The 27,197-nt window shown below is 40.1% G+C and overlaps 1 long non-coding RNA gene across 1 annotated transcript; it reads right to left on the minus strand.

Moving 5' to 3' along the window:
- On the minus strand, positions 14,553 to 15,877 carry LOC110437346. Its single transcript, XR_002455432.1, has 2 exons — positions 15,776 to 15,877; positions 14,553 to 15,153 (listed from the first exon to the last, which is right to left on the minus strand). It is a non-coding gene; the product is annotated as an uncharacterized LOC110437346 (long non-coding RNA).

Consider the following 27,197-nt stretch of genomic DNA (forward strand, 5'->3'; position numbering starts at 1 on the left):
ATGACCAAGAGTTTCAAATGGAGGACTTATTTACACTGGTATGGAAACAGGTGTCGTACTAGAATTCACATAAGTGTAACCATTTGCGCCACTGCTTAGGATACGAGTGAAGGAAACATCTCAAGTATGCTTCTAAACACTGATTAACTCTTTCTGTTCCGCCATCAGATTCAGGATGGTATCCACTGTTCATATTCGTTCGCAATCAATAACAATAGACTTCGGGAGATCATGAATGAAGCTTATATATATATGTGCATGTATGCTTGAGCTGCTCAGTAAAAGGATGCACCAATGCTAGAAATTGTGCATAGTTAGAGAATTTGTCCATAATAACAAGAATGCAAGAATAATAACCAGATTTAGGCCAACCTTCGACGATTGAAACACTTTACCAGCATGCTCAGGGGTTGGTAACAGTTGAAGTCCTGGGTACTTATGTCACTCAGACTTATAGCCTTCTAAAAAGTGGTGCACTGAGATTCAAATGGCTGAATAGCCTTCATGGAGGGCCAACTTTTAAATGGAAATTTGATCCTCTTATGAGTGATTGAAACCCAGAATAAGCCCCTAGCATACAAAAATGCAATGCTGCCAAGACTTTGTTCTAAAGACTGACATTGTTACCCGGCCCAACCAAATCTTGTTTTTAATGAGCAGTTGGCCACCGATTGAACCACACAGCCTAGGCCCAAGTCAGCAATATGTCCTAAAATGGCCCTCCCTGAATACCCCACCAAAGCCCATTTTTTTCTCCGAATTCATTCAACTACCCCACTACCAAGCCCGACGCCACCAGCGTAGGCAGTTCACTCCCTGTTTTTTCCTTTTTTTAACTGTAGCTGGTGATTGTCACTAAATGAGTAATGAATTACCTAGTTTCCAAAAAAAAAAACAATGCCACTCAGTAGATCTCTCGCTGTAACCACCTATGTTGTACGTACACATTTAGCAAAGTTACATTTTTGATAGAGCTCTCCAAGAAAACGACATCATCATTCGACATCAAGAAAATTTGAGGAACTGCCTTGAAAACTACCACACTGACATGTCAGATTAGCAAAGAATCCTATTGGAGATGAAGCTCCCTTGAAAACTACTCGTTCCGTCTCAGAATAGATGACATTATGCGATACATGCTGGTCAAACTTTCTTAACTTTGACTAGATTTGTAGAAAAATATTAATTTCTCATGAAGCAAGAACAACTTCTATATTTTGGAATAGAGGGAGTACATCTTTGTCGTGGCACATCATATTAGCAAAAGGTTGGTTAAGGGGTCCATGCATGTCCAATTAGCAAAGGTGCCTAGCTAGTAGTATAGCTCTCGAATCAACTTAATTAGGGGCTTAGGGCATGAGAATCTTAGAGCATCCCCGAGTATCACCTGTCCAATCGAAGGAAAGAGAGGACCACAAAACTTATCGAGCTAGCGAGAATGCGAGATGGCAGACGCTCAGCTCTCATATATATATATATATATATATATATATATATATATATATATAGCCAACGTAACCAGACACATGTGTAAAATTTGTCACATTATATAATTCTTGTCATTATGATAACAGCATGCATGTTCTGTATGAACTTTGTCACTTTATTATTCTCGATAACAACATAGTTCTATATGAAGACGTACGTGAACAAAGGAAGGTGACCTTCACAGTCCACGCAGACAGCAATTGCACAAAGAAGAGAACTGACTGGGTGTGGCGCCGCTCCTCTGCACTCAAGCGACGATCCACGTACGGAGGCAACCTGTCGACTGTCGCCGACGTGGCTTCCCAGACGGAACGTGACTCAAGTGCAAAGGAACCGCGGTCTAGCCAGAGATTGTGCTGTGGCTAGGCCACGCGTCGGCGGGCCGCTGGTGGGGCCAAGATCAAGGGGCCAACGCCACGCAACACGAACGCCATGCCGCCGTGGAAGACAATGCACAGTGCTAGAGCGAAGCCCACCAGGCGGGGGTCTTGTTCGAGGGGATCGGCGGCGAGGGAGACGACGACGACGGTGATTGCGATGACGGCGGAGGCGACGCACAGGCCAGCTGTAGCAGAGTTGTTCATCGTCTTCCGCACCCTACCTGAACTGAATCACGTCAAAAACCAAGCTGATGCAGAATGCAGAAAGGAGGAGCTAGCTAGGTCACAAGAACACAAGCAAGATCATCCGACGACCCCCAACTTACTAGAAGTAGCGCAGAATAGCAGCAGCAGGCAAAGAAGCCTCAGTGAGTGGTTCAACGGATCGGAGATGCACCTGTCTGGGAGTTCTTTTCTGGAGAGGGAGAGGAACCAGAGCTATAATAGCTAGCGTGCGATGAGGCAAACAAAGACGAGGGAGGAGTGTATTTATACAGGCTGGCGAGTGGCGATATAACCTATTAATATATAAGCAACAGACATGTCTAGACAGTCTTGTTTATGGATTATTAGGAGTATATATAGATAGTTGTTGGCATATGTAAGTTGACATGCATGTACTCCCTCTATATACCAAAAAGAATAATGCTATGAGATGCGTGTTATTCAAACTTTGTTAAGGCCTTGTTTAGATCCATTTTTTTTTGGATTTTGACACTGTAGCACTTTCGTTTTTATTTGACAAACATTGTCCAATCATAGAGTAACTAGGCTTAAAAGATTCGTCTCGTGATTTACAGGTAAACTGTGTAATTAGTTATCTTTTTTATCTATATTTAATATTCCATGCATGTGCCGCAAGATTCGATGTGATGTGGAATCTTGTAAAGTTTTGGGTTTTTGGGTGCATCTAAGTTTGCCTAAATTTATAGTAGAAAATATTTGTAATATTTTTACATCTAAATAAATGTATTATAAAAATATATTCAATGATTTACCTTATCAAAATTTTTGTATATATATTTAATCAAAATCAAAATTATTTGACTTTTTCTGAGCATTCTTTGTGAGAGGAGAGAATATGTATAGTAAAAAGGAAAATTCACAGCCGGTCCTTCGAGTTGGTAAGAGGTGCCCGCCTAGATCCCTCTACTTTCAAAATATCAATTCTGAGTCTATGAATTTGGCTTCGGATGTCATCCAGGGCCTTGTTTAGTTGCAAAAAATTTTGCAAAATGGGTACTGTAGCATTTTCGTTTGTATTTGATAAAATATTGTCCAATCATGGACTAACTAGGCTTAAAAGATTCGTCTCGTCAATTCCGATCAAACTGTGCAATTAGTTTTTAATTTCGTTTATATTTAATACTCCATGCATGCGTCAAAAGATTCGATGTGACGGGAAATCTGAAAAATTTTGCAAAATTTTTTGGGAACTAAACAAGGCCCAGGTCTAAATCCATTCTGGATGCTGACGTGGGATGCTGGTGTGGCTCCTACATTTGGGCCCACATGTTAGTTTGTTATATTTCTGTTTCATTTTTTATTTTTAACTGATGTGACATGCTGACTTTTTTTAAAAAATAATTCATAATAGTTTCATATAAGCTCATATTAAGATAAATTTTATATCAAAATTGTAGCCCTCGACATATGATCTACAGCTTTGTAGTTGAAAAGTTTTTAGATTGAAATTGTTTAGGGTCCAAAATACTATTGTAAGTTTATAGATTTTATAATTTAAAATTATCAAAAAAATCTTGGAGGTTAACCTCATGTATATGAAAGTTATAGTTCTCAATATAATCTATAACTTTCTAGTTAAAAAGGTTTTTATTTCAACTCATTTAGTATCCCAAATATGTATTCTAAGTTTCTTATTTCAAAATCTATAAATTTAGAACACATATTTGGGACACTAAACAATTTCAAATAAAAAATTTTCAAATATAAATTTTTAAGATCATATTGAGAACTATAACTTTCATATACATCATGTCAACATCCGTGATTGTTGGATAATTTTGAATTTTAAATTTTAAAATCTATGTCCTTACAACAATATTTTGGGACCCTAAACAGTTTCAATTCAAAAACACTGCATCTATAGAGTTATAGATTATGCAGAGGGCTACAATTTTGATATAAAGCTTGTCTTAATCCAAGTTCATATAAAAAAGTTATGAATTATTTTATGAAAAAGTCAGCATACCACATAAGAAAAAAATAAAAATTAATAGAAATATAACCAGCTGATATATACTCCCCACATGTAGGAGCCACGACATGTCATGTCAGCATTCAGACTGGGTTTGGACATAGATGACACCCAAAGCCAAATTTATGGATTCAGAATTAGCATTTTGAAAATAGAGGAATTTGATGACATTCCCTGCTAACTTGAAGGACCACCCATAAATTTTCCTCTATAGTAAAAGATAAGTGCAAGCAGGTACGGTCCCTTTCCTGCACTGCAACATGGTCCTTTCAGATGAAAGATGAAAAAACATAAAGGAGAGATAACATACATAGAAATCAAAATATATTGATAACTTTATGCAAGTTTATGATAAGAATGATAATTTTTTGAAATTTGTCCTTGTAATAAACATACTTCTCTATTCTAAATTGTAAAATATTTTAGTATTTCTAGGTCCATAGTTTTTATTATGTATCTAAATACAATATATATCTAGGTGCCTAGCAAATGCTACAAATCTAGAAAAGCTAAATTATTTTTATAATTTTTCTTAAGCAAAATGTCTTTGTAGTTTAGAACGAAGGGAGTGCGACATAGCTCTTTTTTTTGGTTCAGCAGGAGAGAGTATAGGCCTTGTCCAGTTCGTGAAAAAATTTGGTTTTGACTACTGTAGCACTTTCGTTTGTATGTGACAATTATTATCTAATTATAGATCGAGTAACTAGGCTCAAAAGATTCGTCTCGCAAATTACAGGCAAACTGTGCAATTAGTTTTTATTTTCGTCTATATTTAATGTTCTATGTATGCGTACAAAGATTCGATGGAATGGAAAATCTTGAAAACTTTTGAAAACTAAACAAGGCCATAGTAAGGGAAAGGAGGCTGCAGGGCCATTCAGTAGGACGCTATCACCGAGGTTCAAACTTTGATGATCATACCCTTTTTTTTTGATATTTTTCAGAATTTTCAGGGGTGGTACTGCGTGTTGACAATGACTTCCAAATTCTTCACTGCGGCCTTATTTAGTTCACCTTGAAATTCAAAAACTTTTTAAGATTTTCCGTCACATCAAATGGCACATGCATGAAGCACTAAATATAGAAGAAAACAAAAACTAATTATACAGTTTGTCTGTAATTTACAAGACGAATATTTTGAGCCTAGTTAGTTTATGATTGAACAATATTTACCACAAACAAACGAAAATACTACAATACCAAAAATCCAAAAAGATTTCGGAATTAAACAAGGCCTGCGTGTGTATGGCCGCGCACATATATAATGTGATTCAAGTTGTTCTGATTAAAAAAACCGCAGAGGAGGAGGATGATCCACCGGCCCAGCCGTTATGAAAATTGGGCATTGTTTACTTCCACCCCAAAACTTAAAATTTTTTAAGATTCTTCGTCACATCGAATCTTTAGACGCATACATAGAGTATTAAATATAGATAAAAATAAAAATTAATTGCACAGTTTAATCAAAATTTACGAAACAAATTTTTTAAGCCTAGTTAGTCCATGGCTGAACAATAGTTACCACAAACAAACGAAAGTACTACAGTGTCATGAAATTTCTTATCTTCATCAACTAAACACGGCCCGGACGTAATTGATGCCTTGTTTAATTCTTCATCCAAAAATTTTTCATCCATTACATCAAATCTTTAGATATATGTATGAAACATTAAATGTATATGAAAAAAAATTAATTATATAGTTTAAATATAAATCACGAGTTGAATCTTTTCTTTAAGCATAATTAATCTATGATTAGTTATAACTGCTATAGTAATCTACATGTGTTAATAATAAATTAATTAGACCTAATAAATTCATCTTACAGTTTAGCTATATAATTTATTTTTATTAGTCTATCTTAAGAGGCCTGAAAACATGCAGCGCCAGCCACGTCGTGACGTGTCAGGAGGCCATGCATGGCGGCGGATATGACGCCCGGTATATGATGATGACGTCGCTGCTGTGACGTCATTGTGGATCGGAGAGGCCATGCGTGGCGGTGGATATACGCGGGCCTTGTTTACCACCAATAACAAAAACATTTTAAGATTTCTCGTCACATCAAATCTTAAAATATATGCATTGAGCATTAAATATAGATAAAAATAAAAATTAATTATACTGTAAATCGCGAGACAAATTTTTTAAGCCTAGTTACTTTATTATTGAGCAATATTTGTTAAATAAAAAAATGATACAGTAACGAAATTCAAAAAGTTTTCAAAAGTTATATGATGATGCCGCTGCTGTGACGTCATTCTGGATTGGAGGGGTTACGCCAGGTATATGACGCACTGTTGTGGCGTCATCGTGCGCGTCATTCTCACCCTCGCTCGTGTAGTCGGCTCGGCCGGCCGTGTTTAGGCCTTGTTTTTACAAAAAAATTTAAGATTCTTCGTCAAATCAAATCTTTGGTCGCATGCATGAAGCATTAAATATAGATAAAAATAAAAACAAATTGCACAGTTTACCTGTAATTTGTGAGATGAATCTTTTGAACCTAGTTACTCTGTAATTGGACAACGTTTGTCAAATAAAAACGAAAGTACTACAGTAGCCAAAAACCAAAAAAATTGCGAACTAAACAAGGCCTTAGTTCATCAAGCGAAAAATTTCGCGACACTGTACTATTTTCGTTTGTTTGTGATAATTATTATCTAATCATTAGCTAACTAGGCTTAGAAGATTCGTCTCGTCAATTTCGATCAAACTGTGCAATTAGTTTTTATTTTTATCTATATTTAATACTCTATATATGTGTCTAAAAATTCGATGTGACGTAAAATCTTGAAAAATTCAAGGCTTTAACCGCGTGGGAAAGCGGCACGTCCAATCCAGTGCGTGCTCGGTGCCTGCTTGCGCTTTTTTTTTGGCTGGTTTTTTCTTCGGTGCCATTATAATTTTGTAAGTATCGAGAAACACCATTACTCATCTAGTATTTGGAAATATATTATTATTATTATTTAGTTTGAATCGTGTCATTTTCTACGAATTTAACAGTATTGGGCCCACGCGCAGGCAATGTTTTCTTAAACGCTAAACGGTAAACAGTCGGTCACTTGCCGTTTAGCCATTATTCGGGCTAAACAGTCCATTAAATGGACTAAATGATCAATTAAATGGACTAAACACATAATTAAATAGAAACAGTGTACCACTATTTAGCGTTTACATGGCGTTTAAATGATCTAAACGGCCGTTTAGACGAACAGTGCGCGTAGGTGTCTAAAGGTCTTGAGACATGTCAGTCTCCACTCTCTAGCTCCATAGCCATCTGACACTTCTTTCGATGATTGCTGGGAAAAGGCAAGTACAACAACTTCTGGTTTAACACAAAAGGCTAAATTCCCTAATAATTTTGGGACCGTGGGTAACTTGGAATCATCGCAACAACTGCGTCTTTGATGGAGCGGATCCAAGCATAGCTGAAACCTTGAAGACGGCTAGCGAGGAGCGTCGGCGGTGGACTTTGGCAGGAGCTCGTGGGTTATCCCACTTGACTACCCCTGCCCAAGCTATTATTTGATTTGTTGTAGGAGCAAGGTCGTCTTTCTTTTTGTTACCGGCGCGAATGTATCTGTTTTAAGGGTGTGTTGTAATTTGGGTTCTTTACCCCTTTTTTTCTTAATATAATGAAATGCAGCTCTCCTGCGTTTTTAAGAAAAAAATTCTCGTATGTCCCAAATTGCCCCTGTAGCTTCCCTCCATCTACTCACTGACGTGTGGGCTCCACAAGTCAGCATCTCCTTCAACCTCCAGTTGGTCGTGACCAGATCACGCATAACGCTTGTCGCTTGGCCGGTAATGTATGTGGTAGCGCGGCCTGCTTCTACATGCAAGCAAGTGCGTGTCCACGGAGCATGCTGAAAGGTCCTAAAATGGCTAGAGGGGGGTGAATAGCCTATTTAAGAATTCTACAAACTCACTAGAGCAAGAGGTTAGTAAATAACAAAGCGAAGCTTTTTGCTCTAGCTCTAAAGGGGTGTTTGCAAGCCACCTATCCAACAATTCTAGTTGCTACAAACACTATACACACAAGAACTAAGTCTCAACAAGTTACACTAGTGAACTATGCTACACAAGGCAAAGTAAGCAACTAAACTAATTACACTAGTTTGTGGTAAGTAAAGATAGAATGAGATATTTATACCGCCGTGTAGGGGATGAACCAATCACCAATATAAACAATCAAGCACAGGGAGAATGCCAATCAAACACAATTGAGACACCAATTTTTCTTCCGAGGTTCACGTGCTTGCTGGCACGCTACGTCCCCGTTGTGTCGACCAACACTTGGTGGTTCGGTGGCTAAGAGGTGTAGCGCAAACCTCGTCCTCACAAGGACACCACAAGAACCTACCCACAAGTGAGGTAACTCAATGACACGAGCAATTCACTAGAGTTACCTTTCGGCTCTCCGCCGGAGAAGGTACAAGACCCCTCAAAATCACTGAGAGATGACCACGAACAATCACCAACTCGTGCCAAAGCTCCTCCGCTGCTCCAAGCCGTTTAGGTGGCGGCAACCACCAAGAGTAACAAGAAAACCGCAGCCAAATCGATCCCAAGTGCCACTAGATGCAATCACTCAAGCAAATGCACTTGGAATCACTCCCAATCTCACAAAGATGAATAATATATGAAGGAGATGAGTGGGAGGTGTTTGCTTAGGCACACAAGGATGTCAAGTATGTTAGAATGCCAAGGGTTGAGCCCTAAGCCGGCCAAACACGTATTTATAGACCCCTCAAACAAATAGAGTCGTTGGCTCTTTCACTAGGCAAACTACGGGGTCACCGGACGCTACACAGTAGGCACCGGATGCTCAACCCCTACGTCCGGTGCTCCAGAAACGGCCACATGTTGCCTTTTGAAACTCTTGCGTCAGAGTCTAACGGTAACCTGCAGAGCACCGGATGCTCCTAAGTTGGCACCGGACGCGTCCGGTACACACCGGTCCTAAACTCAGAGAGGTCTGCAAGTTCGTGGGGTCACCGGACGCTGAGCACCGGACCGTCCGGTGCTCACCGGACTTAAACCCAGGGAGCATTGCAAAACACGTGGACACCGGACTTAGAACACAGGACGCTCCAACCTGCGTCCGGTGCCTGGCGTCCGGTGCCTAACCCTAGCTGAGCTAGGCACTGACTACACCGGACGCACAGACTTAGCGTCCGGTGCCTCAGTGGCCAGCGTCCGGTGAGTGAACACTCCCACGACTTCTCCAATTTTCCCATCGGCGCAATAGAAAATATGCACTTCATTTTCTCAAAAAGCGCTGAATCCATCCTCTCTGTACTCTTCAAACTCCACCTTCTTCTCAAAGTGTGCCAACACCACAATGTGTAAACCAACATGTGCACGTATGTTAGCATTTTCACAATTATTTTCTACGAAGGAGTTAAGTTAGCTCACTAGGTTCTAAATGCATGCACAAGAACAATGACACCTAGTGGCACTTGATAACCGCTTAGCCAAAGAATTCCCCTCTTTATAGTACGGCTATCTATCCTAAATGTGATCACACCCTCTATGGTGTCTTGATCACCAAAACCAAAACCCTAAGTAATACCTTTGCCTTGATCTCCATAGGGTTTTGTTTTTCTCTTTCTTCTTTTCCAAGTTGAACACTTGATCACCTTATGGTCATCACCATCATCACCATGATCATCATTTACTCCATCACTTGGCATGTACCAACCTCATTAAGTCTACACACACTTAGTATAGAGGTTAGTACTAGGGTTTCATCAATTATCCAAAACCAAACTAGGGCTTTCACATGCAGGTGCGTGGGGGAAGGGGAGGCGCGGCATAGGGCGGCCCGCGGCGGCCATGGCTGACCCAGACCGAGTGGTCTTCGAAGCTGGTGGTGGCGAGGCCACGATGATGCTTAGGCCATTGCTTGGCACGACAACGCCCCCTACGCAAATGTGCGTTCGTGGGGAGGGCCGCGGGGGCAACTGCGCCCGGCTTCGCTTCACGTTTGAGGACTTCGATTTGGAGGATCTGGACCTGGACTTGGACGTCAACTTCAACCTTGACCTCGTAGCAGCCGCTGCCTCTGCTAGCAGCAGGACGAAGCAATAGCGACGCGCACGACCGGTACACAACCATGAGAGCGTGCACCTATTGTGGTAGAGGTAGAAGTAGTACATGGAGGAGCTGGAGGACTGGAGGTTGAAGAAGATGCTAATGTGTGGGGCCCACACATCAGTTAGAAGAGGGAGAGAAGCTGTAGGGGAATTTTGGGACATACGGGAATACATAGATCTTTAGTCACCTGCATGTAGGACTAACGCTATCGAATACGTAGAGAATGACACAATTTAAGCTGATGAAAAATTATAATGGCATGTTTCAAGCTATCCATAAGAAGAACCAATGTATAGAAGAACTTAAATAGTGGATTGAAATCTGAAACATGTGGGTCCAGAACCAAAAACATATGGGTAAAAGGATTATTTTTAAATTAAATTTAAAGGGTACAATAATATTTTTGTTATCCTTGTTTGACCTCTATCTCTGTTCAATACACGCGCTGCGCCACATGTCGTCCACCAACCAGAGAGGTGAGCCGTCATGCACTCCTCACCACCGCCGGAGGATCCGAGCCGTCCTATGCCCACAACCCAGCACAGATGCCACAACGGTGTCCAACAGTGCCGACCTTGAAACACCGTTAAGGAGAGTCTGTTTGTTGGTCTGAAAAGTCATGGCTGAAAGTACTATTCGCTGATTTATTATGAGAGAAAAACACTATTGGCTAGCAGAAAAAGTATGTCTTAAAAACAAAAAAGTATTTGCAGTTGCAGTACGTCACCAAGGAGAGCCACTCTAGGAATTGCCTCACCAACTTGCAACGGGTTCAAAACATAGCTTCCTTTTTAGATTGTGGCGACCCTCACGCATGCATGAGAGATCTTGGGACGGGAGGCCTATGGCGGCGCAACGTGATGTGAGATGCTGGCGGTGGTGTGGCATTGGAGGCCCACAGAGGTTTGTCGTTGCAGGCCCTATCACCCTACAAAAGTGGGTGGTGGTGAGGGCGATCGACCATGCGATTGGCGCCAACCCAGAGAGGCGGCAAGGCATACGAGTTGGTGAGGCCGCGAGCCGGTGACCTAGAGGCAGGGGCTGTTATGGGCCTTGGGCCACTAGGGCCGTGGCTCTAGGCGTGGCCTGAAATCCCCATATACCCGGCCCAGTACACATGGCTGAAGGCATGGTCAGCCAAAGCCCAGCAAGGTAGCGCTAAGGTTGGACGAAAAATTCATAACTCGCTAGCTCGCTCGACTCGATCGTTAATAGTTCGGCTTAAGCTCGACTCATTTTATAATGAGTTAGCTCGTTTTGTAATGAGCCAGCTTGGTTTATAACGAGCCAACTCGAGCTAACTTGTGAGTAGCGAGCCATAACGAGCCAGTCTATTATCACGTCAGTAACTAAAATTAGCTCGGCCATATGCCCATACATTTCTCGGTTTCTTAACCTAGCACATTCATAAAATAGATGATGCTTAAACTTTACAAGTATGACTATAGTGTAGTCACGATCGTGATCATAGTGGGTTGGCTGGACAAAACTTTAGTTCATTTGTTGAATTGTTAAAGCTATAAGTACTGTTTAGTTCATTTTAAGTATGTATGTGATATATTTGTTGCTAGATCAGCTGGTCTAGGCACTCCGACGCCACCTCCTAAGTCTTGAGTTCGAATTCCATTGGAAGCGAATTTTAGGCTAGGTTAAAAAATCCCCTCGCCCGTCCTCATACCAAAGCACTGGGGAGCCTCAGCCCAATTCTTACTTGGGCGACAGAAATGCCACCGTGTATGGATGGAGGTGGGGTTCATGGGTTTTCTCACCGGGTGAGAAGGCACTTTACTCTTAATTTGAAAGCTACGGCGGTAGTCTTAATCGCCCCGGTCGAGTTTTTTTATTTGTTGCTCAATTTCTTTTATAAATTTATAGTCTCTCTATATTGTGTTTCTATGATTTGGCTTGCGAGCCAAACAAACTAGCACGAGCTCGCTAATGAGCCGAGCCAAGCCAGCATAGCTCGTTTGTATAACAAGCTATGACAAGCCGAGCCATAATGAGCTGAGCCACTAACAAGTTGAGCTGGCTAGACATCCAGCCCTAGGTAGCATCTGTGTCATCCTCTCTCTGCTCACATCTGCTCGCTATACGTTCGCACACAGGACGGCAAATGGAGACAGCTCCCTAGCGGCGCCCTATTCCTAGCTCTTGTTGCTCTCTAGGGTTCGTTGCCGTATAGCATACAAGGCAGCAGCAAGATACAGGTTATGTTCACATGTTCTTGTTCCATTTCATTGTTTAATACTTTAATTGTATCACTTTGCACTCCCTCTATCCTTAAAAGCTTCAACTTCTAAATTATTTTAAGTTAATCTTTTAAAACTTTGATCGAATTTCTAGAAAAAGCGCTGAAACTTACGGTACCGGATTAATACCATTAGATTTATTATAAAATATATTCTCATAAATTACTCATTTTATGTCATAGATATTAATGCTTTTTTCTATAAAGTTGATTAAGCTTAAAAAAATTAACTGGCACGAATTTTAGGAGTTAAAGTTTTTAGAGATAGAAGGAGTAGCAATTAGTAACTAATAGTAGCAAACATGTCGTTTGACTTGTTTTTTATTCTAAATTTTGTAGTCTTAGCAACGAAAAGGAACATTAAATTCTCTTTTACTCTTGCTTGGTTTTCGAATCTTAACAATCTTTAATTTAGTTAGGACCTTGTTTACTTCCAAAAATTCTGCAAAAATTTTCAAAATTTCTCGTCACATCGAATCTTGCGGCACATAAGTGGAGCATTAAATATAGATAAAAAATAACTAATTGCACACTTTTATGTAATTTACTAGACGAATCTTATGAGTCTAGTTAGTCTATGATTGATAATATTTGTCAAATATAAACAAAAATACTACAGTGTCCATTTTGCAAAAATAATTACAACTAAACAAGGCCTAGATACTTATTTTGTGTGGTTCTATGTTTGTACCAAAAGCTTGTTATACCATTAAGCAAGGAGCTAAGATATTTCTTAAATTATGCATATGATTTTTCGGCTTTCGTGAACCATCGTTATGCATGCTAGATCGGTTTTAGATTCTTCATTGGTTCACTATAGCAGGCCTAAGTGTCAAAATCCGCCAGCTCCGCCACTGCCTAGAGGCGGCGACGCAGGCAACAACGACTCCATCCATTGGTGGAATTGGGTTAGGGAGTCAAATACTAAAATGCCCTTAAAGGGTTGTTTGGATCAAAGGATTTTCATAGAAATCTCAAAGGAAATGAAATGCTGGAACGGGAAACAAGTAGCGTGTTTAGAACAAAGGAAAACAATCTTTTATTTCCTGAGGAACATTATGCCTCCTTAACGAGTTCACATGAAAGCAAAACTCCATTCTGATATCTGGTTTCTGCTTTCTTTGGAAGTCCGAGACGAGCACACCATTAAACACACGGATGGGGTGCATTAGGTCAGTCTTAATGTTATTTCATCATAGTTTTATGTACATTAAATATACTAAGATGACAACGTATTAATAAAGAGAGAGATAGTAAGAGTTTTATGAGAGTATAGAGAGTTTTATAGAGGCGAAACTCTTCTACACTGTTTCTAAAATATGGATTGGTCATGAAACCTCCATTGAGGTTGGCCTTACCACCAGAAAAGAGCTAGCTAACTGGTATTCATGCCTTGTAGTTCGCAAAAAATTTTAGATTTATCTACTGTAGCATTTTTGTTTTATTTAGCAATTGGTTTGTAATTATAGGCTAATTAGGCTCAAAAAATTCGTCTTACAAATTATATGCAAACTATGTCATTAATTATTTTTTATCTATATTTTTTAATGCTCTATACATATATCCAAAGATTTGATGTGATGAGATGAAAAGAAAATTTTAAAAAACTAAACAGGTCCCAATACTGGTACCCGTCATTTGACAAAAACATCCCCACTCCCATTTGGCATCGAGGTTCCCGTGGGTCCATGGAGGGGTCGGCGTCTTGCAAGAAGGTTCGGCCCGTTCGGTTGTCAACAACCACCTCAAGCAACTGATGCTGACGGTCTCGTGTGGGGCCACGGACCACCCCTGCACGCTCGCTTTCCAACATAAACAATGTTCTTCAATCTTTCTTGACTATATTTTGGTTGGATTTATTTATAGAGGACTTAAGTGCGATTACACTTTTTTTTTGTCTTTCTTAACTAAAGTTATCTCTAGCACTTGATCCATGAATGCTTTTATATAGGATGTTTGCATATTTAACTATTTACTATATTGACATAAAATAACTTGTGCCAACGGAGCACGACGAGCCGACGAAGGATATATCTCTCGTACATGTTTGGGATTATCAGAAGACCCACAATCAATCAAACAAACGAAGCATCACAAACAACAATTACACAAAAGAACAAGGCACAAAAAGCACACAGCAATAAACAACCTTACTAGTTTGCCATCTCTAATTTGCTCAAGGTTCGGCACCCCGGTCAGACGGTGCTCCGCTAGTGTGGCTTTCAGAAAGCGGAATTCTCTTGAGGTTAACAGTTAAATCAGCATCGACACGGACATAAACAACGCTAGTTAGACAGGTAACTCAAAAGAATTCCACCTGCCAAAGCCAGCTTAGACCAGAGGCGCCAACTTGTTCGCTTGATCAACTTATCAGCTAATTCTATCGTACTTTCTATCATGGCTTATCAGCCAAGCGAAGAGCTGATCGAACTATCTCAACAATAAGGCTGGCCCGACGAACAGATTGTGACCCAAGTGCAAAAGAGGCGGCCACGCCGGCGCTGTGGGCCGGCCGCCGGCTCACGGCCGGCGCACGCCGCGGACGATGAGCGCAACAGCGCCGTGGAGAGCCACGCAGAGTGCTAGAGCGAAGCATCTCATGAGGGGATCTTGTTCGAGGGACTGGACCGCTGTTGTGGTGAGGGAGGCGACGATCGAAACGAGCATGGAGGCAACGCATAGGCCAACTGTAGCAGAGTTCATCTTCTTCCGCACCTGAACTGAATCCACATAAAAAAAAAATATAAACGAGGTAGAAACAGTCAGCATGCTAGAATCGCTCGCCTCCGTTTCATAAACAAAAATAGTATTAATTAATGCAGAATCCAGAAAGGAGGTTATGAGACAGGCAATAATCAAGATTTGGATAGTAATGCTCCTTTAACCTCGCCGTTACACTGCTGTAACGACGAGATTGGCATCGATCTGCAGCGCCGTGGCGCTGAGTTGCAGGGATCAAACAGTGCCGGGCGCGGTGGTGAACTGGTTGTCAGTGAGGATTTCATGCCTGTGCTGCAATTTGGTGATTTGGTTGGTGCTTGCATGCGTGCCTGATGAAGGAAACAAGAAAGGGTGCTGCTAGGACCTGGTTGCTGTGAACAGGACATGGATTGAAGCTGGGCGGATTGCATTGGAATGTGGGAGAGCAAGATGCTGCTGCCTTGTGTGCTTATTTATTGTAGACGATGAACATAGAGAGCTTTCCCCAAGAAACCCCCACCATGCATGAACGCCCAAAACTGCGTCACCGAGAAGGCGAGGACACGCCCATGTAGGTAACCCTCCCAACATACCGCAGCAAAAAAGCTCATGCACCCAACCCAAGGAGAGATTTGTTATTACCGTAGCGAATCGATGGATGGATCCTTGAAATGATTCCTTGAGGCGTTCGAACCGGAGCGAACAGCGGGGAGCGAAGCAGAGCAGGAGGGGAAGCTGGAAGCAATGAAGCGAAAGTGATTGGGTTTTTGGTTCGTCCTCCGCATTATTTATAAGGTGAGAGCTTAGCTGAATTTAGTCTATAAAATAAATAACTTTTAGATTAACTTAATATTATTAGTGATACATAAAAACTAGGTTAATTTTAGTATTTTCATAATTTAGTTTAAACCTAACATATTTGTTGTCCTATAAATTTTTTTGACACTAATAACTATTTCTTTAATGATGTAAGATTTTTCATATAATTTATAATTTCATGATAAATATTGTATATAAAAAATAAATAATGATTGATAAATTGATATATATTTAATTATTTATTAAATTTCTATAACATTTTTATCTTTTATGAGCGGTCGGGGGGAAGCTGCCAGGAAGAGTGCCCACTGCGCAGCTATTTTGACTTTTTGATGATGCGATGGATTTCCTTCTGTTTTGATGCATGGACCAAGCCGTGTTCCCGTTGCTTAGCCCATGAGTTTATTATTAGGTGTTCCATCGAAATAAGGTAACCGCGAGCTGGGCTATGCATGTTCAAGGGAAGCTGCAAGGAAAGTTCTAAAGATTTGTGAATTATGTGAACAAGCGAGATAATTCTAGCTCAACTTTGGTGAAATTTGTATGTAGAGTTTTTTATTTAGAATAATCTGTATGTAGAGTTGAACCTTATAGATAGTGCTAGTGAAAATACACGTGCGACACACACTGACTTATATCTATTAAAGAATCATATATAATGAAAATATTAGACTTAGATCTTATAATACACATACATGCTAATAAAACTGTAAATACAACATACCTAAAAATCATCAGTTGTTATGTATCTAACAACTGTAATATTATGACAAGGACCTTGCCAGCATCATTTTTGGAAGATCTTAGGCTTAAGTCTTTCTAGTTGCAACTTGTAGAGGATAGGAGACCAACATTGGCATGCCAACAATTTAGTCATATGATATATTAACTTTGATTTTGGCATCTGGGTTTAGTAGGCTCCAATTTGAGGATGGATTGAATATTAATCAAGGTTCTTTTGGTCCTATTTAATTATTTATGTAACTTCATAACTGTCCAATAACTCAGCTGCAGCATGGTCCATTTTTGCTTTCTTGTTCTTGCATATTCCCTCCAGAAAAATAGACGTTTAAGTACTAAGGAAAGAGAAGAATGACCTATGCATCCCTACTCAGCTGCATTAATTGTTGTGCAGATAAGAACACTTGGTTCTAGCTATGGTGATAGGCTTACGAAGTCAGTATATACAGAGCGTTATTCTATCCAGGACACATTTTGAAGGCTAAAATTACTTTTTTTTTGGAACGGAGGGAATATCTATAATAATTTATCAATGACAAATCTGACAAACTTTTTACCAAAAATGTTATTGAAAAGACACAAACAATATTGCATAATCACTGCAAATTTGAACGTTGGAGGTTCCACCTAAGAATCCCACCTCAAGATTGTTCCCTAACCCGAGAAGATCCACCGGAGAACGTCCACCTCCTCTACGTTTTCCCTATGCTCAACATGGGGTGAAGAAGAAGCTCCTCTCCAAGCCATCTTCTTGTTCCCCTACTTCAAATCAGCCAAGCCTTTTGGTCAGAAATGAGTACTACATGTTTCCTAGTACCGGCTTGTTTTGTTAGATTTTCTTTTTAAAAAAAACAAGAGCACTGCTCAATCGTTTGAAAATTGAGAAAGTAAATATCGCACTAGAAAAACGAAAGAGAACTTGGTCCAAAACTAGCGCACTAGACTACACCAGCTCAAGGCTTCCAGCAAACTATACAAGTATACTCATTAAATCTGAATCGCAAAATTACACTATTGATCATCAACAAACATTATTTGCAGTCTATTATCATGCTGTCGTTGAGTCCATTCACTTGTCTAAAAAACCATGACTAAAAGTATTGTTAGCTAATTTATTTGCTAAGTTATTATAATGGATTCGACAGATAAATTTAAGCGAATAGAAGCATTGTCTAACAATGGGCAAATCGTCCAACCAAACCAAGGGCCGGAGCCATTTTGCTGGCGAGTTTCAGTGGCAAAGCATATGGGCCCTGTTTCGTTCGTTTGAGACCGCGCGGTGCGGTGGGCGAGCCGCGGTGCACGACCGCGGTATGTAAAATCTCGATCTCAGTTCATTCTCACGGTGATGAAAGTGATGTGGTTATAAGGATCAAAATCATCGCAGGTCATTTGGATTTTAATCGGTTCCAAAGAGGCCGGCCTATTACGCCAGAGCCTGGAAGCTCAACAATCATCGATCATTACAAAGGTAGGCGGCCGTTGCAGACGAGGCAAGACATGGAGAGCTGTGGCCATAGTCAACGTTGTTTAAAGAGCTGTGACGACTTTCCAACATAAACAATGTTCTTCAATCTTTCTTCTTTTCAGAAACGACCACTACGTATTTTGGTTGGATTTGTTTAAAGGAGGCATGTGCGATTACTTTTCTATTTTAACGTCTTCTTTAACTGACGTTGGCATATCTCTAGCACATACTACCTCTATACTAAAAAAAAATAAAATCGTTTTGACAAGACTTCAAACATTAGAAATATAAATTATTAATAACTTTTAAGTTGTTAAGTTTGGAAATATGAAAACCATATTAATAGATTTATTTTGAAAAATATTTTTATAAAAATATACATATAACATTTTTCGATAAATATTTTTATAAAAACAAGAAGTCAAAGTTATTCGCTGTCTAAAACGACTTTATTTTTTAGTATGGAGGGAGTAATCCATACATGCTGTTATACAGAATGTTTTGTGTATATTATATTAATGTAATTTTTTTTTGCCAACCGAGCACGACGAAGAATTTATATATGATGAGAAATTTTGCGATGATCCAAAAAATTATGGACCATCTATCAGCTCATGTAAACATGTCTTATGATAATAGTACCTTATTTTATCAAAGGATCAAAAAAATCAAATAAACAAGGTGAACATCATCAATTCATCACAAACAATAGTTACAAAAAGGAAAAGGTAGAAAACCGCATGCATGCTGCAACAATAACACAACCACATTAGTAGTTTGCCCATCTTTAATTTGACAAAGGTTTCACACCCGGGCAGGTAATGCTCCGCTGGTGTCTAAGATGGCTTTGGAAAGTGGAATTCTCTTGTGATTAACTGTCAAATCAGCATCGATAAAAAAAGGCAGGACCAACGCTAATTAGACGGTTAACTCAAAAGAACTCCACCTGCCAAAACCAGCTTAGGCACCGGAGGAGCACTGTCTGCCTAGGTGTGGCGCGACTCATTTGCACTCGAGACATAATCCGCTGAAAACAACCTCATCAGTGCGGCTGCCGGCTAATTAACCCAACAGATTGTGACACAAGTGCAAAAGAGGCGCGCCCTACCTAGGCCTAGCCAGAGACGGTGGTGGCTAGGCCACGCCGGCGCTTTGGGCGGCGGCGGGCTCACCGTCGGTGCACCCGCGGACGATGAGGCCGATGCCTCCGTTGAAGGCCATGTACAGAGCTAGAGCGAAGCACATCATGAGGGGATCTTGTTCCAGGGAGTCCACGGATGTGGCGAGGGGGACGGCGATTGCGACGACTGTGGAGACGACAAACAGGCCTATTGTAGCGGATTTCATCTTCTTGCGCACCTTAACACTGAATCACGTCAAAAACAAGCTAAAAGCAGTCAACGTGCTAGAATCGCCTTCCTTTGTTCATAAAGAAAAACATTAATGCAGCATCCATAAAGAAGGGTATGACAGGCATGAATCAAGATTAGCTAATCAATGGGGAAAAAATATGACGCTGGAGTGGTTTTTTTTTTCTTTTTCTCTGGATGTGAACGTGGACAATTTGCCCTTGGGGGTTGTCTGCAGTTTTCTCCTGCAGGCTATAGGACGCTGAGTTTATCTGAACTATTTGTTGATTTTTATGTTGTTGGTTGGTAGAGAAAATATAGCTTAGGCCTTGTTTAAATACACCAAAAAATCCAAAACTTTACAAGATTCCCCGTCACATCGAATCTTGTGGCACATGCATGGAGTATTAAATATAGATAAAAATAAAAACTAATTACACAGTTTGTCTGTAAATCGCGAAACGAATCTTTTAAGCCTAGTTACTCCATGATTGGACAATGTTTGTCAAATAAAAACAAAAGTGCTACAGTGTCAAAATCTAAAAAAATTTTTGATCTAAACAAGCCTTTATAAGACAAGCAAACAGATCTGTCTCAAACTGCGTCCGGCATCCCCCCATGCATGTAACACAGCACACAGCAGCAAAGAGATTTGTTACCGTAGCAGATGGATGGATGGATGCTTGATTCCTTCCACGAGGCAGCCGAAGCGGAGCGGAGCGGCGGAGAGCCAAGCACGGGCCGGGCGCATATATATATATATATATATATACTCATCGGGCATGGCTGGTGCTAGGCGAAGCAGCACAGCAAAACATTTGGCATGCAGTTAAGATCACTAAGGACGGGCCGGGAAAAGACGCGTCGCGAGGTCGCCGCCGCCCGCCCATGATGTCACCGCTGACTGACATCGTGTGCGTTGATGTCCACTCCAACACGTCTTATTCTACTCCTATTCCGTAACTCTGCGTTTGATGTCAACCTCCAGCGCTTCTATTCTTCTGTTCCTTGTTCCAAAGTCCTCTAATTAACAGCTACTACTCACACTCTCAGTAGAAGACGTCCAGGGCCTTGTTTAGTTCACTCTGAAAACCAAAAAGTTTTCAAGATTCCCCGTCACATCGAATCTTGTGGCACATGCATGAAACATTAAATATAGACGAAAATAAAAACTAATTACACAGTTTAGCTGGAAATCACGAGACGAATCTTTTGATCCTAGTTAGTCCATGATTGGATAATATTTGTCACAAACAAACGAATTTTCACTTTTCGGAACTAAACAAGGCGCAGGCTGGTGGGAAAAAAAAAACTCTGGAGGCTTGTCCTCTTGGTCACGGACGGAGCAAGCACCGCGACCGCATCCGCATCCGCCTCTCCATCTCCGTCTCCGTCGGCTCCCATCCCCGTCTCCTCCGCATCTATTATTGTCGCATGCATTGCACCCCCATCCTCTGACACCCCATCTCCCATCTCCTCCGCATTCCAGTGTCGCATCTCCTCCCCATCGGGCATGCCGATTTCCCGTACAACAGCGACAATTTCGATGCTAGTTCGCATAGTTTCTCGTAGAACATCTATTCTCAGCCAGCGATTTGGCCGGCTAGTGGGGAATGCATGTGTGTGTTGATGTCCGGTCCAACCTCTAGCATCCATATTCTAATTCGTTCCTTCCTTCCTTGTTCGTCCTGCGAAGACGAGAACAGTGTACTACTAACTATAACTATAAAAAGAGATGGTATAAAACGAGACGTGTATTTCTTTTTCAAAATAAATACAAGTCTCGTTTCTCAAATTTAACTATAACTATAACTATAAAATATAGTATCAGCATTTATATCTTCATATTATTATAAAAGTATACACTATACTCAATCTGATGATATTTACTCCTTTCGTCCATAAAATAATGCAACTATAGAATCTATGTCTGTCAAAATAACTCAACTTTGACTAAGTTTATAGCAAATAGTATTAGCATTTACATCTTTAAATAAATTTGTAAAAAGATATTATATAAAAAATCTAATGATCCTTATTTTGCAATACCTTGTCTAATAAAATTTTGGCAAATTTCTTGCCGCCTTTAAAAAAAACTTATTTGTAATATGAATGTTAATCTTATATAATTTTAGTCAAAGTTCAAAATATTTGACTTTTTTTAAAAAAACAAGAATTTTATTCTTTTGTGGATGGAGGGAGCATTATGCATCATAATGTATGAATTTAGTCAATCTTTAAAAATTTGACTTCTCAAAAAATAAGATATGTGTTTATTTTGGAATAGAAGGGTAGTAATAATCTACCATATTCCTTTCTCATTTTCGTTTATTTTGCCATTGTTTCTTTCTCCTTCCTAGCCAACAATGTCGTCGGACAAAGCACAGTAAAATACACATCTTGTTTCTTAAATTTAATTACAACTGTAAAATATAGTAGTATCTTCAAATAAGTTTATTATGAAAGTATACTCCATGCTCCATTTGATAGTACGTACTCACTTTGTGCACAGAAGAATACAATTATGGGATCCGCGCCGGTCAAGCTAACTCAACTTTGACTAAATTATAGTAAATAGTATTAGCATTTACATCAACAAATAAAAATATATTATATAAAAAAATCTAATGATACTTATTTTACAATACCTTGTCTGCTAAAATTCCAGGCAAATCTCTTGCTATCTTTCCTTTTTTTCAATATGATTGTTAATGCTCTTTTATATAACTTTAGTCAAAATTCAAAATATTTGACTTCTCAAAAATGAGTTGTATTTTTTTGGACAGAGATAGTATTATGCATCATAATGTATAAATTTAGTTAAATTTTTAAAAATCTGACTTCTCAAAAACTGAGATGTGTGTTTATTTTGGAATGGAAGAGATAGTAATAGTCATGGGACAAACAGTGAACAATAAAACTTTTGCTCCTTACCTTTGCCTCCCCTCCATGTCGGCATCACCAAAGGCGAGCGAGAGCACAATTTACCAATACCTTCGTCGTTTCCATCTCCTTACCTGTCGCTGTCTGCCCGCATAGAAACTAGCACAACCATGCCGCCCGCATAGAAACTAGCACAACCATGCCGTCGTTTCTGTCTTTTCCTCAGGGAGTGTGTGGCATGACTTTTGATGAGGGGCTTCTCTGAAATAACCAGAACTGTTTTGGAGAAGTCATAATTTATGGCTTTACCAAAACAGCTTCGGTACTTTTTACTTAAAAATAATTTTTTTAAAAAAGTTTAATAGGACTTTTCTAAAGACGAAGCCAGAGTCGGAGCCGGAGAGAAGTCCAGCCAAATAGACGGAGTCGTGGTCTCTCCAATGACCAGCGGCCGAGCACTAACCTACCTAGTCCTCGTCTTCTTCCTCTCCTTTCCTGTCATGCTTTTGCACGCAGGTGGCAAATTATGGCCTTGTTTAGTTCACCTCAAAAACCAAAAAAATTTTCAAGATTTTCTGTCACATCGAATCTTTCGGCACATGCATGAAGTATTAAATATAGACGAAAATAAAAACTAATTGCACAATTTAACTGTAAATCGCGAGACGAATCTTTTGATCCTAGTTAGTCTATAATTAGACAATATTTACCACAAACAAACAAAAATGCTACAGTAGTGAAATCTAAAATCTTTTCGCATCTAAACAAGGCCTATATTAGTTTAGCAGGCAACAAACAATCAAATTTCTGCCTTTTTATATCTTCTGTCCTCTCGAGACACACGTATGACGGCCTACCGGGCATCATATGACACTCTAGCCTTTGTCGTTGCCGTTGGTGTTAGAATATGGGGCGATCAGGGGCAGTTTCTCTAACCTCACCGAGGAATGCAAGACGAGTTATTTGTCTATTTGCGACTTCAAGAATAACCCACGCCATGCATATGTATCTCAAATAATTGTATACTCTAGAATCTTACATTCTTATTGTGTCCAAAGGATCAAAATGATCCTATATCAATCCTTGTAATACGCGCTACAAGACAAAAAGGTATTCTAAAAGTTCTATATATAATATAATCTTGATAGAAGAAAAAAGATCTGGAGGTAATCACAATAAACATTTCTCCTATAACAGTTTGGTAGGAACCACCTATAATACACACATCTACGAGTTCTCAGTCCAAGCAAAAGCTTTTTTTTTTTTTTTACAAGGGTCCAAGCAAAAGCTGTGCACGTGGAAGATATGTGCACATAGTGAAACGAGCATGAGAGGAAGGCGACGTCTAACTCTTGCTCCGGCGGTCAGGCGGGCGGTGCACCCTAAGACGGTAGATGCTGCTGAGCCAGACACCGGTGATGCAGACGAAGATGACGACGAGCATTGTGTATGATAAATTTTTAGTATATTTAATATTTCCTATGCCAAGTAACATAGGCTGTCAATGTAAAGCGACCCATGCAATGATTATATATGAATATATGCGGCTCTACTATTTGGAGCCATATAATGAGAAAGAATATGTCGTTCAATGATCTCTGGATTGACCCATGAAATATATAGAAGTTGATCACGAATAATTATTGGCCTAAAATAACTACGTGAATATTCATGCGCAACAAGAATCTTGATGAAATACACATTGTCGTATTAAACTACCATAGGCATGTCAATGGTCGGCGCGGCCAAAAGAATGTTGCGGACGCCCTCGTCATGCATATCTTGGATGTGGACGCCAAATTATCAAACAGCAGGTATCTCTTTTGTTTGATGATTATTTTATGTAACAGAATAATAATAATAATAATAATAATAATAATAATAATAATAATAATAATAATAATAATAATAATAATAATAATAATAATAATAATAATAATAATAATAATAATAATAATAATAATAATAATAATAATGTATTTAAAAGCAATACGCAAGGCACATGTTCATAAGAGCATCTCCAAGGGCTTTGCAAATAGACTTTGCATTGACAAATTTGCAAAAAAGACTAGAAAGTACCCCTCCAATGGTTTTGCAATTGAGGTTTGCAAATTGGTAAACTTGGCAAATAGAGATTGAGGCTTTGCATATATGCCTACCTCCTCCGAGCTTTGCATTCACGTATTCGGTCGGTCCACGTCGGATTGGAGCGCGCGATCTCCTCCTGGGCGCGATCTCGCGCGTGCGATCTCCCTCCCTCCTGGCGCGAAGAGTCTTCCCCCTCCTGGCGCGAAGACTCCCTCCCTCCTGCCGCGAAGTTTTCCTCCCATCCGCGCGAAGACATCTTCCTTCCTGGCGCGCGAAGACGGTTCCCTCCCTCCTGGCGCGCGAAGCTGGCTGAGAGGTTCACGTACCTCGCGCGATCTCCCCTCCTCCAGCAAGGTAAACTTCATGGATCCCAATCTGTCCCAACTCGTTTCCTGTACCATGGCGGTCTAGGGTTCCTAGGGTTTGGGGATGGGCCGGTTTGGGAATTGTGTGCCGTCTATGGGTATATGGACGAGGACAGATTGTAGGGTTTACAGTTGTGTTCTGGCTCTTCTTTTATCTGCCTGCGTTCTCCTCTCTGCCATTCAGAAATTTGTCCCTTCCCTTGCAGGTATTGGGATTCGGTATGGAACTATCCCGGCTCTGATCTCCGAGAACTCTATACGATACGTGAGTGATTGCTAGATTCTGTATTCTTGCCAAAGCATTACACACAACTTGATCCTCAAATGAATAGAATTTGTCATCAAATAGGAAGCTGCACTTGTATTGATTAGTAATAGAGATATTTTTCTTTTTAACAAAAAAGATGTAATAACTTGCAGAACCGAGGGTGTGGAGCTTTCTTTCAGGAGTACGTATAACCCATCACATCAAAATAGCATTCGGCTAAACATCGACAAGAGGTGCCAAATTCTTCATGCTGTTCCGTTTTGTATAACTGCTTTGTTTTCCTCATCTGAAATTGTACAAACTATCTCGATCCGGAGTTTGCTAGATAGGCGGCACTTGCTGTTCAGTATGACGAAGGCATGAATTGTATAGTTATCGGATAGATCTTCTGGCCATGTTTACTTCATTAATTGTTGTAAAAGTTTGCTGTATTTTTTTTAGATTTGATCAAATGGATGGAATCGGATACTATACGACTTCAAATCGCTGGATGTTCGATGGACTTCACGCGATTGGCGGCGGCGTTCACGAAATTTGGCGGCAACGGAATTACGAGGCGCGCGAAAGACGGCAAAAAAAAAGGACTTGGCAAAATGCAAAACGGTTGGAAATCATACCTTTCGGAACTTTGCAAATTCATTTGGGACTTTGCAAATTCACACAAATACAAAACTAAAAATGCATAACCCTTAGAGATGCTTTAAGGTGGCTACTTATGCAAAGTGCATGGAATTTAATAATATAATAATTCATGGTCAAATACGTGTATGTGTGCATGTATATACACTAAGTTGGTGTTGCCCTGGTGATTTACGGTCGGTTGGTTAGAGATGGATTGTGTACGTGTATCATCATCATCATCATCACATCATCATCATATCACATCATCACATTATAAAAGAGTGAGTTTTTTTAGAGAGAGCCCCCCTCTTTAATAACCGTTTGATCTAAACATCGTGCTATATGAGCCCTCTATCATCCGTGATCTAATATGATATAAGATATAAGATTCCTCCTAACTAGGGATGAAAATGGTACAGATATTTTCCGACCGTATTCGAGACCGAATTTGTTTAGATGGATTTAGATCTGTCTGTATCTGAGTCCGGATATTTAACATCCGATACCGTATCCGTATCCAAATACTTAAATCGTATATTTATAATGTCGACATCTAATTGTATCTTATCTGACATGGTTGATATTATCCGTATTCGAATCCGAATTTGATCACAAATATCAAAACAAATATGATATCGATAATATTCGTCCATATCCGACCCGTTTTTATCCCTACTCCTAACCTAGGATTCCTCCTAGATTTCGAAAACAATAATAGAGCGGTCGGTTCAGGTAACTGTGGCGGCCAGTTGGCCACGGCCGGATGCATGCTGCGGGCGGGCGGGCAACTGCATGCAGCGGGCACATATCATCCCCAGCAACCACCTGTGCGTGCTGGGATTTCCAAAGATGGAAGCGAGGCAAGATCAGAGACTAGGATTCCTCGTAGATTTCGTAAACAATAATAGAGTGGTCGGTTCCGGTAACTATGGCGGCCAGTTGGCCACGGCCGGATGCATGTTGCGAGTTTTTTTTTAATTTTAGCCCAAATTTAACACATATTTTAAATTTGATTCCGGTTTCAAAAATATTTTCAAAACTAGTCCGTTTGGCTCCGCGACTATGCATGGCCGGGTAAATGAACAGTACCCCGCCATGCATGGCGGCGGGGTCAAGGTGCCACCTGGCCTGGCACCTCCAGGGGTCTGCTGATGTGGCGGGATACGTGGCGAAGTGTACCCCGCCACCCATCATGGCGGGTTTGGCAACCCCGCCGCCATCATGGCGGGGCATGGAGCAGCACCTGCACGCGATGTACAACCTTGTTTAGTTCCAAAAATTTTTAGGAAACAGTTACCGTACCACTTTTCGTTTGTATGTGACAAATATTATTCAATTATAAACTAATTAGGCTTAAGAGATTTGTCTTGCAAATTATAGATAAACTGTGCAATTAGTTTTTATTTTTATCTATATTTAATGCTTCATATATGTGTCTAAAAATTTGATGTGACAAAAATTT

This window comes from Sorghum bicolor, chromosome 7 (assembly GCF_000003195.3).
Source record: "Sorghum bicolor cultivar BTx623 chromosome 7, Sorghum_bicolor_NCBIv3, whole genome shotgun sequence".
Classification (NCBI taxonomy): Eukaryota; Viridiplantae; Streptophyta; class Magnoliopsida; order Poales; family Poaceae; genus Sorghum; species Sorghum bicolor.